The sequence below is a fragment of the Bidens hawaiensis genome, unplaced genomic scaffold (assembly GCF_021521415.1).
Source record: "Bidens hawaiensis isolate Kalapana, Puna unplaced genomic scaffold, B.hawaiensis_p1.1 tig00018577_1, whole genome shotgun sequence".
In the NCBI taxonomy this organism is placed as follows: Eukaryota; Viridiplantae; Streptophyta; class Magnoliopsida; order Asterales; family Asteraceae; genus Bidens; species Bidens hawaiensis.
Window position 1 is genome coordinate 92,466 of NW_027492815.1, and position 15,311 is coordinate 107,776.

General features: G+C 38.7%; 1 pseudogene; it reads left to right on the forward strand.

Moving 5' to 3' along the window:
- Positions 1–1,246: 1,246 nt before the first annotated feature.
- LOC143556477 (xyloglucan galactosyltransferase KATAMARI1 homolog) lies at positions 1,247–2,868 on the forward strand (annotated as a pseudogene).
- The last annotated feature ends 12,443 nt before the right edge of the window (positions 2,869–15,311 follow it).

A 15,311-nucleotide genomic window follows, 5' to 3' on the forward strand; every position in this document is an offset into this window, starting at 1 on the left:
TCCTTCAAAAATCAAAACCATCAACTCAATTAAAGTATTCTATTCCCATTTCATTATACTATATATAAACATTATTGAGAACGAGGAGCTCCTAACACACCAAACTATGTGTAATGGGATAACTAATAAATACTAGTTATCTCGTCAGGTCATGTAGAATAACTAGTTATTTGTTACTTTAAGCGTTGCGAGATAATTAATCACTACCCCATTAAAATAACAATTCATTTATTTAAAAATTATATAAAAAAAGAAACTGATACAGTAGGATGAGATGGACTTTTTTTATTAGTTCAAACAATTAATTCCTTAGTGGGGTGGTCACCACAGTCATTTCAGCCCCATCACAATAACGGAAAGGGGGTGGCACCACCATTTTGGCACTCCCTTGATTTGGTCGGCGTGGCTTAACGAGCAAAAAGTTGGTGGGGTGGCCGTATAGTGTCTATGGCGCCAAGGCATAAGAGGCATCCTAAGACGTATTAATAACATGCAAATATCATATCATATGTTTCAAGGAAAGACAGTTAGAGGGATCATCACTTTGGTAGGGTGGTCATGAGGTTTTTTTAGGGATTTTTTTCTATAGTTAATTCAACACTATAGCGTATTATATAACTAGCGGTATGATGTTTGTCCTTTAAAAAATGAGGTGTTACTGTGTGAGTTTAAATTCTTACAATTACAAACGCAAAATTCAGGAATTTTAAGCAGAAAAAAATTGTTAGGTAATAATGAAAAATACACAACACGGTATACCATATTAATCAAGAAAACGTCACTATTTTTTAATAATATAGCATGACATCATGTAATATTATAAAAACACTTGACAATAACTTTATAGCGTATTACAAAGGCCGCATTAATTTGACCACGCCACAAGTTTCCAACTTGGAATAATTTCAGGAGAAGATTGCGTCATATTTCGCCACGTGGCATTCTTCTACAGGCTACCGACATAACTCTCAGAACAAGTCATAAAACAAACAAACACACACCCTGTACCTGTCCATACTTACAATGCACCTGCCACGTTAACTTACACTCCATCTTCTTCGTTCCAATACCTCCACTCTTTTATGTGTAATTGATTCATTAAACTCACCATAAATCATTAAAGAGTAGTGTTTATACAGAAAAGTGGCGAAAAACGGCCAAAGTTACGCTGTTGTCTCTTTCTAGATAGCAAAACTAAGCCGTTTTAATTACAAGCTTATAACGAACGAGTCGTAGCTCACCAACATCCATCGATGGAAAAGGCGAGTTACGCGCTTCATCGAACTCGTATATGTGCAGTAGGATTAGTATGTGCTCTCTTTTGGATTAGCTTATTCTACTTCCATATTCAAGGTTTTGAAGGTACTTCTTTCTGGACCACCAATCTTCAAACTACTCCCACATTAAATCAATCTAATGTGCCCGAACCGAATGTCGATCCGGTTATTTCTCAACCCGAAAGCGTAAAAAACGATAGCTTAAATCTCCCTAGGGACTTTCCATTTATGAAGGCGATGAGAAGTGTCGAAAACAAGAGTGATCCGTGCGGTGGGAGGTACGTTTACATTCATGATCTTCCGCCACGGTTCAACGAAGACATGATGAAGGAATGTTCGAGTATTAACAAATGGTTTGATATGTGTGAGTTTGTTACAAATTTAGGGCTCGGGCCGCCTTTGAATAACTCGGAAGGTGTGTTTTTGGATGAGGGATGGTACGCCACGAATCAGTTCACGGTGGATGTCATATTTTATAACCGGATGAAACAGTATAAATGCGTTACTAATGATGCATCCATGGCTTCTGCCTTTTTCGTCCCGTTTTATGCAGGGTTTGATGCTGCAAGATACCTTTGGGGGTATAATATTTCGGTTAGAGATGCTGCATCTCTTGATCTTGTTGATTGGTTACAAAATAGAGATGAATGGAAGATAATGAATGGTAAAGATCATTTTCTTGTTGGAGGTAGAATTACATGGGATTTTCGAAGATTGACCGATGAAGAAACTGATTGGGGGAATAAGTTCTTGTTGTTACCGGCTGCAAGACACATGTCTGTTTTGTTAATCGAGTCGAGCCCGTGGAACTCGAACGACTTTGCGATTCCATACCCGACTTATTTTCACCCGTCTAAAGATTCGGAAATATTTGACTGGCAAAACCGAATGCTGAAACTGGACCGAAAATATTTGTTTTGTTTTGCGGGTGCTCCACGACCCGGTAACCCGAAGTCAATCCGGAGTCTTTTGATCGGTCAATGCAAGAACTCGAGTGTCGGGAGGCTTTTAGAATGCGGGCGTGGTGAAAGTAAGTGTCATTCGCCGAGTAATGTGATGAGAATGTTTCAAAGTTCGGTTTTTTGCTTACAACCGCAGGGTGATTCGTTTACCCGAAGATCGGCTTTTGACTCGATCTTGGCGGGTTGTATACCCGTGTTCTTTCATCTGGGTTCGTTCTACACGCAGTACACGTGGCATTTACCGAAGAATTATACAAAATACTCGGTTTTTATCCCCGAGGATGATATTCGAAGGAATATAAGTATAGAACAGCGTCTTCGACAAATTGATCCTAATGAGATTATTAAGATGAGGGAGGAGGTTATTAAGTTGATCCCAAGGTTGATCTATGCGGATCCTAGATCCAAACTGGAGACTACAAAAGATGCGTTTGATGTATCGGTGGATGCGATTATTAACAAAGTGACGACGTTGAGACAAGATATAAGATATGATTGACGGGCGCACGAATGATGATTTTATCGAAGAACTTAGTTGGAAATACGCGTTATTAGAAGAAGGCAAGTATATTGGTGTTCACGAGTGGGACCCGTTTTTCGCTAAACAAAAACCGGAGGGTGGTAACTAAGATTCGGATGATAGAGCCATAGAGGTATGATTGTGTTCATTTGATGTATGAAGCAAATTTGTTACTATTTTTTTTATAAAGAAGTATTATTACAGGGCAAAGAATAGATATGCAAAGGGGTAAGAGAGAATCTTGAACATGTTGGATTTTCTATTGTACTTTAAAATATGGTACATATCATGGATAATGTAAAGAGTATACAAGTACAATAATTGCTATGCTTTTATAGTTTGTGGTGGTTCTAATGAGGAAAGCAAAAGGTTTGTGCATATGTAGTGGTTGAATCATTTAAACTGAATGTAAGTTATAGTTTGAGATTTAAATGGTTTGGCTTTCAAAGTTTGACGGTTTATAGTTCGGTACGGTTTGAAACCTGAAACCGGCTTGCCTATATATGTCCTTTTATTTTTAAATTATGTAAGTATGTGTATATGTTATAATCAATAATCATCTTTACCATTTTAGACATGTAAATGCTAACTAATGATCTTGAAAAAATAAAGAATTGGTTCATATCAGCAAATTGTCAAAACCGGCCCGTGAAACCACCCCTGGTAAAATCAGTCGGCTTGGCTGGCAATCTAACCAGGCAAGTTTGCTCTATTGTGTTCCGAAAGCATAGGTGATGGTTCGGCTTTAAACGTCTATTTAAACATACTATTAAATCAGACCCTAAGCACCTTTAGTTTTGCACATCAAAAGCATATTTACACACCATGTAGAGCTCATATAACACATGGTATAACACCGAAGATTCAAATGATACTTAGTGATGTAGCAATTCTAACCTTCACATTAACAGGCTTTCAATAAAAGCTGGTATAAACTCTAGCATTTGCCGGTTCCAAACAAATATCACAATAAGTTTAGATATTCTAGTCTTTCATTTAATCACATACCAATCAATAAAGCAAATAAATAGTGTATGCTGAAATGCCATAAAGGGAGCTGCAACAAGTCAATGTGATATTATGTAACAAGTCAATCTACAGTCAGATAACTAAGGTAAAACCGTAAAAATGTATAAACAATAGTTATAATGTGATATTATGTAACTAGATAATTATTTCTCTTTCCCTCTCTCACCATGTCTGAAGAGCATTAAGCATAAATGTTCATGTGGTACACGTGCTTAACGAAGTAAACCTTGTGTGTGTGTATATATAGGCAGGATTTTCGCAGATTGCAATCAGACGTAACAAAATAAAATGAACTACTCATTTTCAATTTTAATCAAAAACATTTTGGTTTTCTTTTTAGAGCGATGAAAATAAGTTTATTAGGATAAAAACAAGCAAGTAGCTAGAAACTAAAACACATCAAGATACATCATATAAAACAAACGCATATTGACACCCTCAAGTAACGTCTGAACCAATAGTTTTTTCGTGTCTAGTTCTACAAATAACCTAGCATGTAACACAAAGTCACCTCGTGCTAAGATCTGGTGTTCAGTCTTAGACAACGGGGTCGTTAAGAAAGAGGTACCGAGGTAGTTACTTAGGTGGTGTTTGTTTTTTGTCTAAAGATCTTCCTGGCCTCTTATGTTTGCGCGACGCAGACCATGCGCAGACCTTTAGGCTTGAAGACTGTTTAATTTTTAGAAAACATTTCATTAAAAAAAGTCTGCGCGCCCTCTTTTTCACGCAGACATGGACCCACTTCTCAAATCTTCTAACATCTTCTCATTCTATTCTTTCATCCCTTCATTCCATCAGGTCTCTCAAAACCCTAGCCTCTTTCACTCCATCCCATCACCCACTGCCCCTCTAACTCCTGTGAGCCTCCGCCGCCACCTGCCCCCTCCACCTCCGGTGCGCCGTTGCCACCTGCCTCCTCCACCTCCGGCAAGCTCCAGCCGCCGCTCTCCTCCGCCCCTTGCCGCCGTTAGCCTCTCTCTTTCCAGTAAACCGTTGTCGGTCTCTCTCTTCTCACTAGTACAAAATGTTGGAAAAATATAAATTGGTGAATGGAAATTAATATATTAAATTATTAATATTAAACTCTTCATACGTTGAAACTATTGAATAGAGTTTCTTTATGACACTTGATGAGTTTTATTAGAGTATTAAGTTTCTAATTAAGTGAGACTAATCACTTACCTACAACTCTTTTATGTTTACTAGACTTGGTGTCTTATTTGATAAAAGGGGGAAAATAAGTATACAAATAGATACATACAAGAGAGGTATTTGAAGCATGGAGTGCACTTGAAAACCCATTTGTTGGGACCCCATTGAGAGGATACTTTCTACTCTATTACATTAACATATTATTCTTCCCATTCTTTTTCTTTTCAAGAACACCAATATACCTATTGCAATCTCGGATGCGAGTGCCATCTCCGGCAGTACACACACTGTTCCGGTTGTTGTACCCTGGGAGACAGACGGCTCTTTAGTAGAGACCCGAAATCTGTTTTAAAGGAAGCGTATTGAATACGTGCCTCAACCACGCTCAATATATATTGTTTTGTTCATTTTTTTGTTGTAGTCAATGGAGTTAGCCACATCAAGGAAAAACTAAGACGAATGTGAAGATACTCAACGAGTGAAAGACTTGTGTAAAGAAGTTTCTGTTGAAGTTCTCGCCGAAGACATCAACATAAATCTTTATATTAATATAAATTGCATTTTACTTTATTTCCTTTTTGGTTGTGTACATGGTATTGTACTACGCTATTTCTCTTGTATGACGAGAGTATTATTATACTTATATTTTTTTTATTACTTTTAAATAATATTGTGACCCTTGTCTTACAATCTTAAAACAAATTTCGTGATATTGTTGCTACAATCTTAAAACCTTATTTATAAGGATTTTGGGTTCACGAAAATATTGATATAAAAGGTTTTTGATTTTTTTTTTCATGAAACTTCTAGAAATAATTTTGAGAAATATCATTTATAGTACAACATCGTTTTAGATATTTTAAAAGATTGGAGTACAATCTTATATCTAAAAAATATTGTGTTACATAACGAAATGTTTAATTCGACCTTTTGGTTTAGAAACGATTTTTGTAATCGTTAGTATTCTAACAATAGTGTTAGAAACAGTTTTTGGATAACCGTTGAGGTTTTATGTCTAGCAACTGTGTTCATAGTTATTAGTAAACCATTCATTTTAAAATGATTTTTGTTGTTAGGGCTCGGATTTTAAGTATCCTCAGCAAACATTATACTCAAAACGAATCTAGGATGCGGTATCCTCTAAGGTAACATGTATCCTAATTATGTTATATAACTAACGCATAGTCTGCTACTTTCCTTGTTTACCAGGTCAAAGGTAGTTGCTATAATCTCCCGAGAACTCGCACTTGCTGTTATTAGAGCGTGGCTAATAAGGAAACGTGCTGATTAAAATAATTAACGGCTAATTGGACTCATTCCAAAGTTTCCTAAATTATAGGCCATATTGTTAGTTTTGTTTTGGTATAAATAGAGCTACAACCTTTGATCAAAACACACACTCTAGCACTCGAGAACTTACTAGTACTCGCATTCTCTGTAATCACGATCAAGTTTGAGCTCCACACTTGTAATCACCTTTATTATTAATAAACCGGTGGTGATAGTTTTCACCACCCAGGGTTTTTTTCTTATTATCCTGAGGATAGTAGGTTTTTCCTCGCAACAAATCTCTGTGTTCATACTATCTTTACAAGCACATAGTCCCATTTTACTAATTTGGTTGTAAAATCACTATTGTCAATTTTTGACCAAAACAATTTGGCGCCCACCGTGGGGCAAACGGTGCTATAATCCTTCAAATCTGTTCATTTCATTAACCATCACCTTCATCCCTTTGATATGGCCTCACAACCAAAAGCTAGCTCTGTCTTTGCTCCGGTGGTCACTGCTGCCTCAAGCATCAACCCAGGACCTCCACCATTGCCAAAGAAAAATACTCAGCCCAGAGGAGAACTTCCATCATTCGGGATCCTCTACACGTGTAGACCCGGTTATTTCTAATAATGATATTTTTGTTTTGATGAAACAGGTCAAAACTCACATGGAGCAGCAAGAGAATAACAACTCAAGGCTATTCATGGAGATTGAAAGAATCAAAAAGAAACCAGGGCAGGAGGCTACTCCAATCATGCCCAGGATTCTTGAATTTGGTTCTCCAGGATCATCCATCCTTCAGAATCCCGGATCCTTGGGGACACAATTAACAAGGACTCCATCTCAGCAGCAATCAGGATACTGGGGAACTTATCTTCCGGTATCCTCGGAATTATTTAGACCAACGAGGCCAGAATCCATCAACATGAAGCCTCCTTCAACCATGCCAGTTGGCGTATTCTCATCAGGATCTCCCATGATGTCCTCTGAAGTGCATGTCGGGGATGATATCCCAATGCAGGCGTCACCTTATCCTGAGGATACCCTCAATGGAAATATTTCTTGTCAAGGATCAGGATACCAGAGGCCTAGCCATGACCTCGGTAACAGTTTATTTAATGCTAATTTATACACTAATCGTGGACATATGCAGGATAAGGGGATATCCCCCGAGATAACCAGGGAACTGCAAAAAATGAAGGATATGATTTCCAGTATCCCAGGGATAATACGTTCCATAGATGAAGTGCCCGCAGGTAGCCATAAGTTATCTAGGTTTACTTGGCCTATCTGTGACATGGAGATCCCCAAGAAGTTCCAGACACCCAGCATGAAGCTCTACGACGGCACTACGGATCCTGAGGAACACGTAGCTCAGTATAGAGAAAGGATGGAGATCAACTCCATCCCCATTGACATAAAAGAAGCTTGTCTATGCAAGGGATTTGGTTCAACATTGACGGGACCAGCCCTCAAATGGTTATTGAGTATTCCTTCCATCACAATTACATCATTTTCTCATTTAATTAATTTATTCAATAATCAATTTTCTTGTAGTAGATCCTTTGAGAAAATGACAGGTGACTTATATAGAATTGTTCAGCGTAATAATGAATCCTTAAGGGATTACATAACCAGATTTAGCAGGGAAGCTTCGGAAATCCCCAACCTTGACATGGCAGCTGCTGTTGAAGCCTTCAAGATGGGATTAAGGAAGGATTCTCCTTTCTTGATGAAGTCACAAACAGGGCATTAAGATACATTCGGCTAGAAGATGACAAGAAGGCTCATGGAACTTGGTTATCCTGAAGTATGAGTCCACCAATAGAAAGTCAGACACTCCACAGAAGTACATAAGGCCCAAGCCTTATTCCAAGCAGGATAATCCCAGGATAAATGCTGTGGAAGAAGATGAGGATGATGAAGAGTATCCTAAAATCTTTGAATATTGTTTTAATATTGATATTGGTGGTGTGATATGTGCCATGCAGGATCTAGGTGACAAGGCTAGATGGCCTAAGAAAAATGAAAAGCCCGGATCCATCAAAGACAAGTCCAAATGGTGTACATTCCATGAAGACTTTGGCCATCGCACTGATGATTGTATAGCACTTCGGAGGGAGATAGGATACATTCTCAGCAAAGGATACTTGAAGGAACTATTTGGAAGGAACAAGGATAAGAGTCAGGATCTTGTCAAGATACCTGAAAGGGCACCTTCTCCTACACCGGAGCTAAGGTTGTATCCTTTATCTCGGGAGGATCCGACATCTGTGGAACCTCATATTCGGCAGCTAAGAAATGTTCCAAAGAAACAAAGATGGACAACGGAGAAAGACCTCTCCGCACTTCCACTCTGACAACTCAAAGAATCATATCCTTCGATGAGGAGGACCGATGTGATCTTGTGGATCCCAACCACGATGTTTGGTAATCACTTTATGTATAGCTAACTGTTTTATGCGCAGGATACTCGTTGATGGAGGTAGCTCTGGGAACATTATCCAAATGGACGCCTTAAAGAAGATGGATATCCTGGAGACGGAGATTATCCCAAAATCCTTAGTTCTAGTAGGATTCAGTGGCAAGACCACTGAACACTTTGGGAGAAATCAAACTTCCAATATATATTGTGTGACATCTGCCCAATCCGACCCGACCCAGGTACCCGTTTTCGAATCCGATTCTTTTTATGATTTAAAATTTGATTATTAATCTTTGTAAATTTAACATTAAATAAATTATATACATATATTTTTATATTACTTACTAATAATAATTCCTTCCCGCCTCTTCTTCTTTCTTGTCGCCGTCCCGCCTCTTTCTCTCTTTCGTCGCCGTCCCGCCTCCTTCTCTTTCTTGTCGCCGTCCCGCCCCTTTGCTTAACCCTTGAGCCTTGAACCCCTTTTTCTCTTAACTCTTTGCTTGTCCTTTGGTTCTTCCCGCCTAAGGATGTCTGCGCAGCTCCACGCGCCAGACTCTTTACAAGGAAGCCTGCGTGAAGACCGGCTGTTCCTGCGATACGCGAGACGAATTCTTCTCGCAGCGCGCTAAGAATTGTAGTTCTTCTCGCAGCGCGCTAAGAACGGTAGTTCTTCCCGCGACGCGCTAAGAATTGTAGTTCTTCTCGCAGCGCGCTAAGAATAGTAGTTCTTCTCGCACCGCGCTAAGAATGGTAGTTCTTCCCGCGACGCGCTAAGGATTTGTAGTTCTTCCCGCGGCGCGCTAAGGATCTAAGTTCTTCCCGCGGCGCGCTAAGGTTTGTTCTGTCTGCCTTCGCCCTCGCGCGTGCGCTCGAGTCTTCTCGCGCTAGACCTTAAATCTTTTCTTCTGTTTAGGTCAGCCTGTGTTCTTTTGAGATCTTATCTTATCTTTTGAGCTCTTTAGGTCAGTTCCGACATCTGTCCGAAAAGCCACTTTCGGCGCAGCATGCGCACCAATCCTATTGGTTGACAGAAAAAGTGACTGACATTATCTTTTGAAATCTTCTTTTGCATGCCTTGACCAGTACCTTTATCTGACTTCTCCCATGCTTTATTCTGTAACCTGTCAGCCTTTTTCCTGTTCCCCTGCTGCCATATCTTGTGATATCTTTTGCCTTTTGATATCTTTTGCTTGATTTGATAAGATCTTTTCCTCTTTTTAAGGGATTGTGTTCCCTAGGGTTTCCCTATATATAATACTATTTTCTTGTTATTTAACACTACACACACAAACACTTAAACTCCCCTCTGCTCTCTTCTCCTTGCCTTCTGCCGTTGTTCCTCAGCCGCCTCCTCTCTCTGCCTTCGTCTTTTCCCTTGTCCTGCCCAGATTTCCGGTAATTTATAATATATAATAATTTGTTAAAGATACATATTACTATGCTAACATATATTCAAGACATAAAATCAATCATTAAACCAATAAACTTTTATTTATAGGTTAACTTGTGCTTGTTTCTTGCATTATCTTTCAACATACCTTTTTCAGGTGAGTAATCTCGTACCTAATCCCTTTTTATTTTTAATGTTTTGGGATGTTCATGTGTTCGTACAAACTTGAGTCTTAAACTTGTTTATAAACTTTTGTCGCGCAAAACCCCATGTGTTATGGACGTAGACTTGGCTGTTTATTTGTATGTGTGGATCATTAACCGTCTTGTCGGCCTATTCCGCAGTTTTCATGGATCCATTAGATGAACACGAGAGAACTATCGTTTATGATTTCTCTTTTGTTTACACTTGCACAGTTTTCTTGTTTTTGTGCTCAATTGGGAGCACGGATTGAACTATGAGCTATGATCTAAGGCTTGATCACAATCTGATTACACCCTTGTTGAACACCAGTTATACACATGATGCGCGCAGATATTGTTATCTATTTATATGTATTAAACTTGATTTCTCACCGACACGCAAGTGTTGACGTTTTATTTTAACACATGTTCAGGTTTGCTGTAGCTGTTTCTGGAAGCTTGAGGACACATAGGATGTTTTCTTTCTTTTGGACCTAGTTTAAAATGTAACAAGACAAGTTTATGTTATTTGAATATTTCAAGTTATGATATGATTTATGTTACTTTATGTCATGTTCTGCGCGTGCGCAAGGAAATGTATTTATTAAATATTGACACCCAAATAGTGTCGCGAGTAATGAAACAATACGTGGCGCTCCGATGTATAATCCGCCATCGGTCGGGGTGTTACATATTGAGGGAACTAACTCTTTACAAAAATTTTGTGTTATTGACTCATTATCTTGTTATAATGTGATATTAGGCAGGCCTTGGATCCATAGCATGAAGGCAGTACCCTCAACTTATCATCAATGTGTGAAACTCCCAAGCCCTTGGGGAGTCATCAAAATTGAAAGTGATCAGCAAGATGCCAAGGCATGTTATGCTTCATCAATGAAGTGGACTACAAAACCTACTCAAGCATAGCAATTACAGAAACAACCGGGGAAGGTCCTGCGAGCAAGAGAACAGGATGTAAAGGAAGTATCTTTGGATCCTCAGGATACTGAGATCAAAGTACTATTAGGATCAAGTATCCTTGAGGATATTGAGATGGAATTGATATCCTTCCTAAAGAAAAGAGCTTCTACCTTTTCCTGGAAACATGAAGATATGACAGGTATCTCTAAATCTAAATTACTCATAAACTTGGTATAGATAAATCTTTCAGGCTGGTACATCAAAAGCGAAGGAAGTTTGCTCTTGAGAGACGCTATCATACAAGAAGAGGTGCAGAAGCTGCTCAAAACCAAGATGATAAGAGAGGTCCAATATCCTAGATGGTTGGCCAACCTAGTTGTTGTACAGAAGAAAAATGGAAAATGGAGAGTGTGTGTGGACTTTACAGACCTGAATAAGGCCTATCCAAAAGACCCATTCTCACTCCCACATGTTGACTCCATGGTGGATGCAACTACTGGCCACGAGCTGCTAACCTTCATGTTAGCATCCTCAGGATTTCAACAAATTCAAATGGAACCTTCAGTTCAAGAAGATACAGCCTTCATGACCCCCACAGGTATAAACTGTTATATTGCAATGCCTTTCGGACTAAAAAATGTAGGTGCAACATACCAGAGGCTAGTCAACATGATGTTCAAAGACCAGCTGGGGGACACGATGGAAGTCTACATAGACGACATGGTGGTAAATTCAAGAAAGGCTGAGGATCATCTCAAAGACTTGGCAACAGCATTTGACATCCTGGATGAGTATAACATGAAGCTAAATCCAGCCAAGTGTCATTTCGGTGTCAAAGCAGGAAAGTTTCTTGGATACATGGTCACCAAGAGAGGAATAGAGGCAAGCCCTGAACAGATCAAGGCCATTCTAGACATCAAGTCAGCACGAAATGTTAAAGACGTCCAAAGATTGACCGGAAGAATGGCAGCTCTCAACAGATTCATCTCAAGATCTTCAGAGAAGTGTAAAGATTTCTATGATATCCTGAGGAAGAATCAAAAGTTCGAATGGGGAGAAAAGCAAGAAAGGGCATTGGTATCCTTGAAGGAATACTTATCCTCAGCACCACTCCTGATGAAGCTAGTTGATGGTGAACCATTATCCTTGTACTTAGCTGTTTCCGGAAGTGCAATAAGTGCTGTCTTAGTCAAAGATCATGAAGGTCAACAGCATCCGATATATTATGTAAGTAAAAGTCTACTAGATGCTGAATCTAGGTATTCTTATCTTGAAAAGTTGATTTTAGCACTTATAATGGCTTATACTAAACTAAGACATTATTTTGAAACTCATGTTATTCATGTAAAAACTAACTATCCTATTAAAGCTGTTTTGAGAAAACGAGAAATGTCGGGTAGGATGGCAAAGTGGGCTGTAAAACTTAGTGCATATGATATTCTGTATGAACCTAGGACATCCATCAAATCTCAGGCACTTGCCGACTTTGTGGCTGATTTTAGCCAGGATATACTTGAGGAAGTAGAAAAGGAAGTTCAACAATCGGAAATCAAGGAAAGTTGGACTCTGCATACTGATGGTGCCTCCAACATAAGAGGAACAGGTCTAGGTATCCTGCTAAAATCGCCACAGGGGGACATAATACCTCTATCTATATCTTGTGAATTTCAGACTACTAATAATGAGGCTGGGTATGAAGCCTTAATAGCCAGTTTACAATTAGCTAAGGACATGAAGGTCAAGTATCTTCAAGTTTATGTTGATTCTCTGTTATTAACTAACCATTTTAATGGCTCTTACGCAGTGAATGCAGAAAACTTAACGAAATATTTAGAAATAGTTAAGCAATTAGCTGTGTGTTTCGAAACATTTAGTATAGTATAGGTACCAAGGGAAGAGAACACTGAAGCAGATGCCTTAGCAAATTTGGCATCAGCTCTCAAAATACCAGATGATGTCAAGATACCTATCGTGCATATCTTAACTCCAGCAACGAAGGAGAACCAAGGAGTCTTGGAGACTTCAAATCTTAAAGATAATCCAGTATCTTGGACCGTCCCCATAATGCGGTATCTTCAGGATAACGAGATTCTAGAAGGAGAAAATCCCAGAGCTTTCCGAATGAAGGTAACCCAATATATTATTCTAAATGATATTTTGTATAGAAAATCACTTGCAGGTCCATACTTGAGATGCATGGAACATCATGAAGCACAAGAAGTTCTTAAAGACATACATGAAGGTGATTGTGGAAACCACACTGGGGGCAGAGCCTTAGTATCCAAGATACTGAGGACAGGCTACTTCTGGCCAACAATGAAGAAGGACGCGATGAACTTCTCCAGAAAATGTGATGCTTGTCAAAGACATAGCAACATCTTGCATCAACCAACTGAACCATTGTATCCTATCATATCCCCGTGGCCATTTATGAAATGGGGAATGGATATTGTGGGAAAGCTACCCAAGGACCCTGGTGGAAAGGTCTTTATGCTGGCCATGACAAATTACTTCTCCAAATGGATCGAAGCAGAGGAATTTGTTCAAGTTAAAGAAAAGGATGTGATCTCATTCATCAAACTCAATATCCTGACAAGATTTGGTATCCCGATAGAGATTGCCTGTGATAATGCATCACAATTCATTGGTAGTAGAACAACCAACTTTTGTGAAAGTTAGGGAATCAAGATGGTGACCTCAACTCCAGTACATCATCAAGCTAATGGTCAAGCAGAATCCAGTAACAAGATCATCATCAACAATCTGAAGAAGAAATTGGGGTCCAAGAAGGGAAAATGGGCTGAAGAACTACCATTTGTTCTTTGGGCCGATAGAACCACTTCAAAAAATGCAACGAGACAAACACCTTTTTCCTTGGTGTTTGGGGTCGAAGCTGTTATCCCTACAGAGATGGTTATCCCCACAGTAAGAACCAGCATCCAAGATACTGAGTCCAACAACCAACGCCTTACTGAATATCTAGATACCATTGATGAACTCAGAGATCTCGCCAAAATCAGAATGGCAGCATATCAACAAAGGATAGCCAAGTCCTACAACAAGAATATTCGAATTCGAAGATTCCAAGTAGGAGATATGGTGTTAAGAAATGCATTTCAGAATACCACTAACCCAGCAGATGGAAAGCTAGCTCCAAAGTGGGAAGGTCCCTACCTGATTGATTCAGAAGTAGGAAAAGGGGCCTACAGGTTAATCACTATGGAATGTAACGTTCGACTTTTAGAATAATAAATAAAGTAATATTTAAATAGACTTTGTTATTTAATTTCCGTTGAATAAATCATAAAACTATTATGAGAGAAGATAGACTTAAATGGATATGGACTTAACAATAAAACATGGACTTAGTAAATTAATGGGCTTAAGGTCTATGTGCTAAGGGTATAAGTACCCCTTAAACCTTTCCTAAAACCCTAGATCTCATATTCCATACCTTTCCATTTTTACCAACACACTCCAAACACACACACATACTCCCTTCCCTTTTCGGATCTAAATCTAAGGAGGAACCAAAGTTTGTTGGTATACGAGCATCGTAGTAAGCAAGAAATACATCAAGATTCGGCCGTGTACGAGAAACCGATTCAAACCGGTTCATCTAAGGTACGTTTTATAACGAAAAGCTTGTTCATTTAGGTTCGGTTTGTATAAGGGATTCAAGATCTAGCTAAACCGGGCATTAAAAATCGATAAAGGCACGAACTTTATTCAAAACAAGCTAAATGTTGGTTGAGTGTAAGGAAATAATAATAATAAAAATGATAAAGGGATAAAAAAATAACAATATCAACATAGCAGCTCACATATTAGCATATGATATAATAATAATAGAATTTATAGTGTTAATAATAATAATATAACAATAATAGTGTAGGTTTTAATAATAATATATAATAATATCGATGATTGAAAGCTGCTGTAGCAACAGACAAACAATCATACAACATCCTTGTTATTAATGACAATAATAATAATAACATTGGAAATCATATAAGGAAAGAAGGGAAAAGGAATTTAAACAGTTAATCAATATATAAATAGGAAAGAGGAAGTACCAAACATAATAACAAGTTGGTGGAGTGGTTAGTCTGCTATTGTGGGTGTGAGAGCACCCGGGTTCAAATCCCAGCTTTTGCGTGAATTCTTTTTATCCGAAA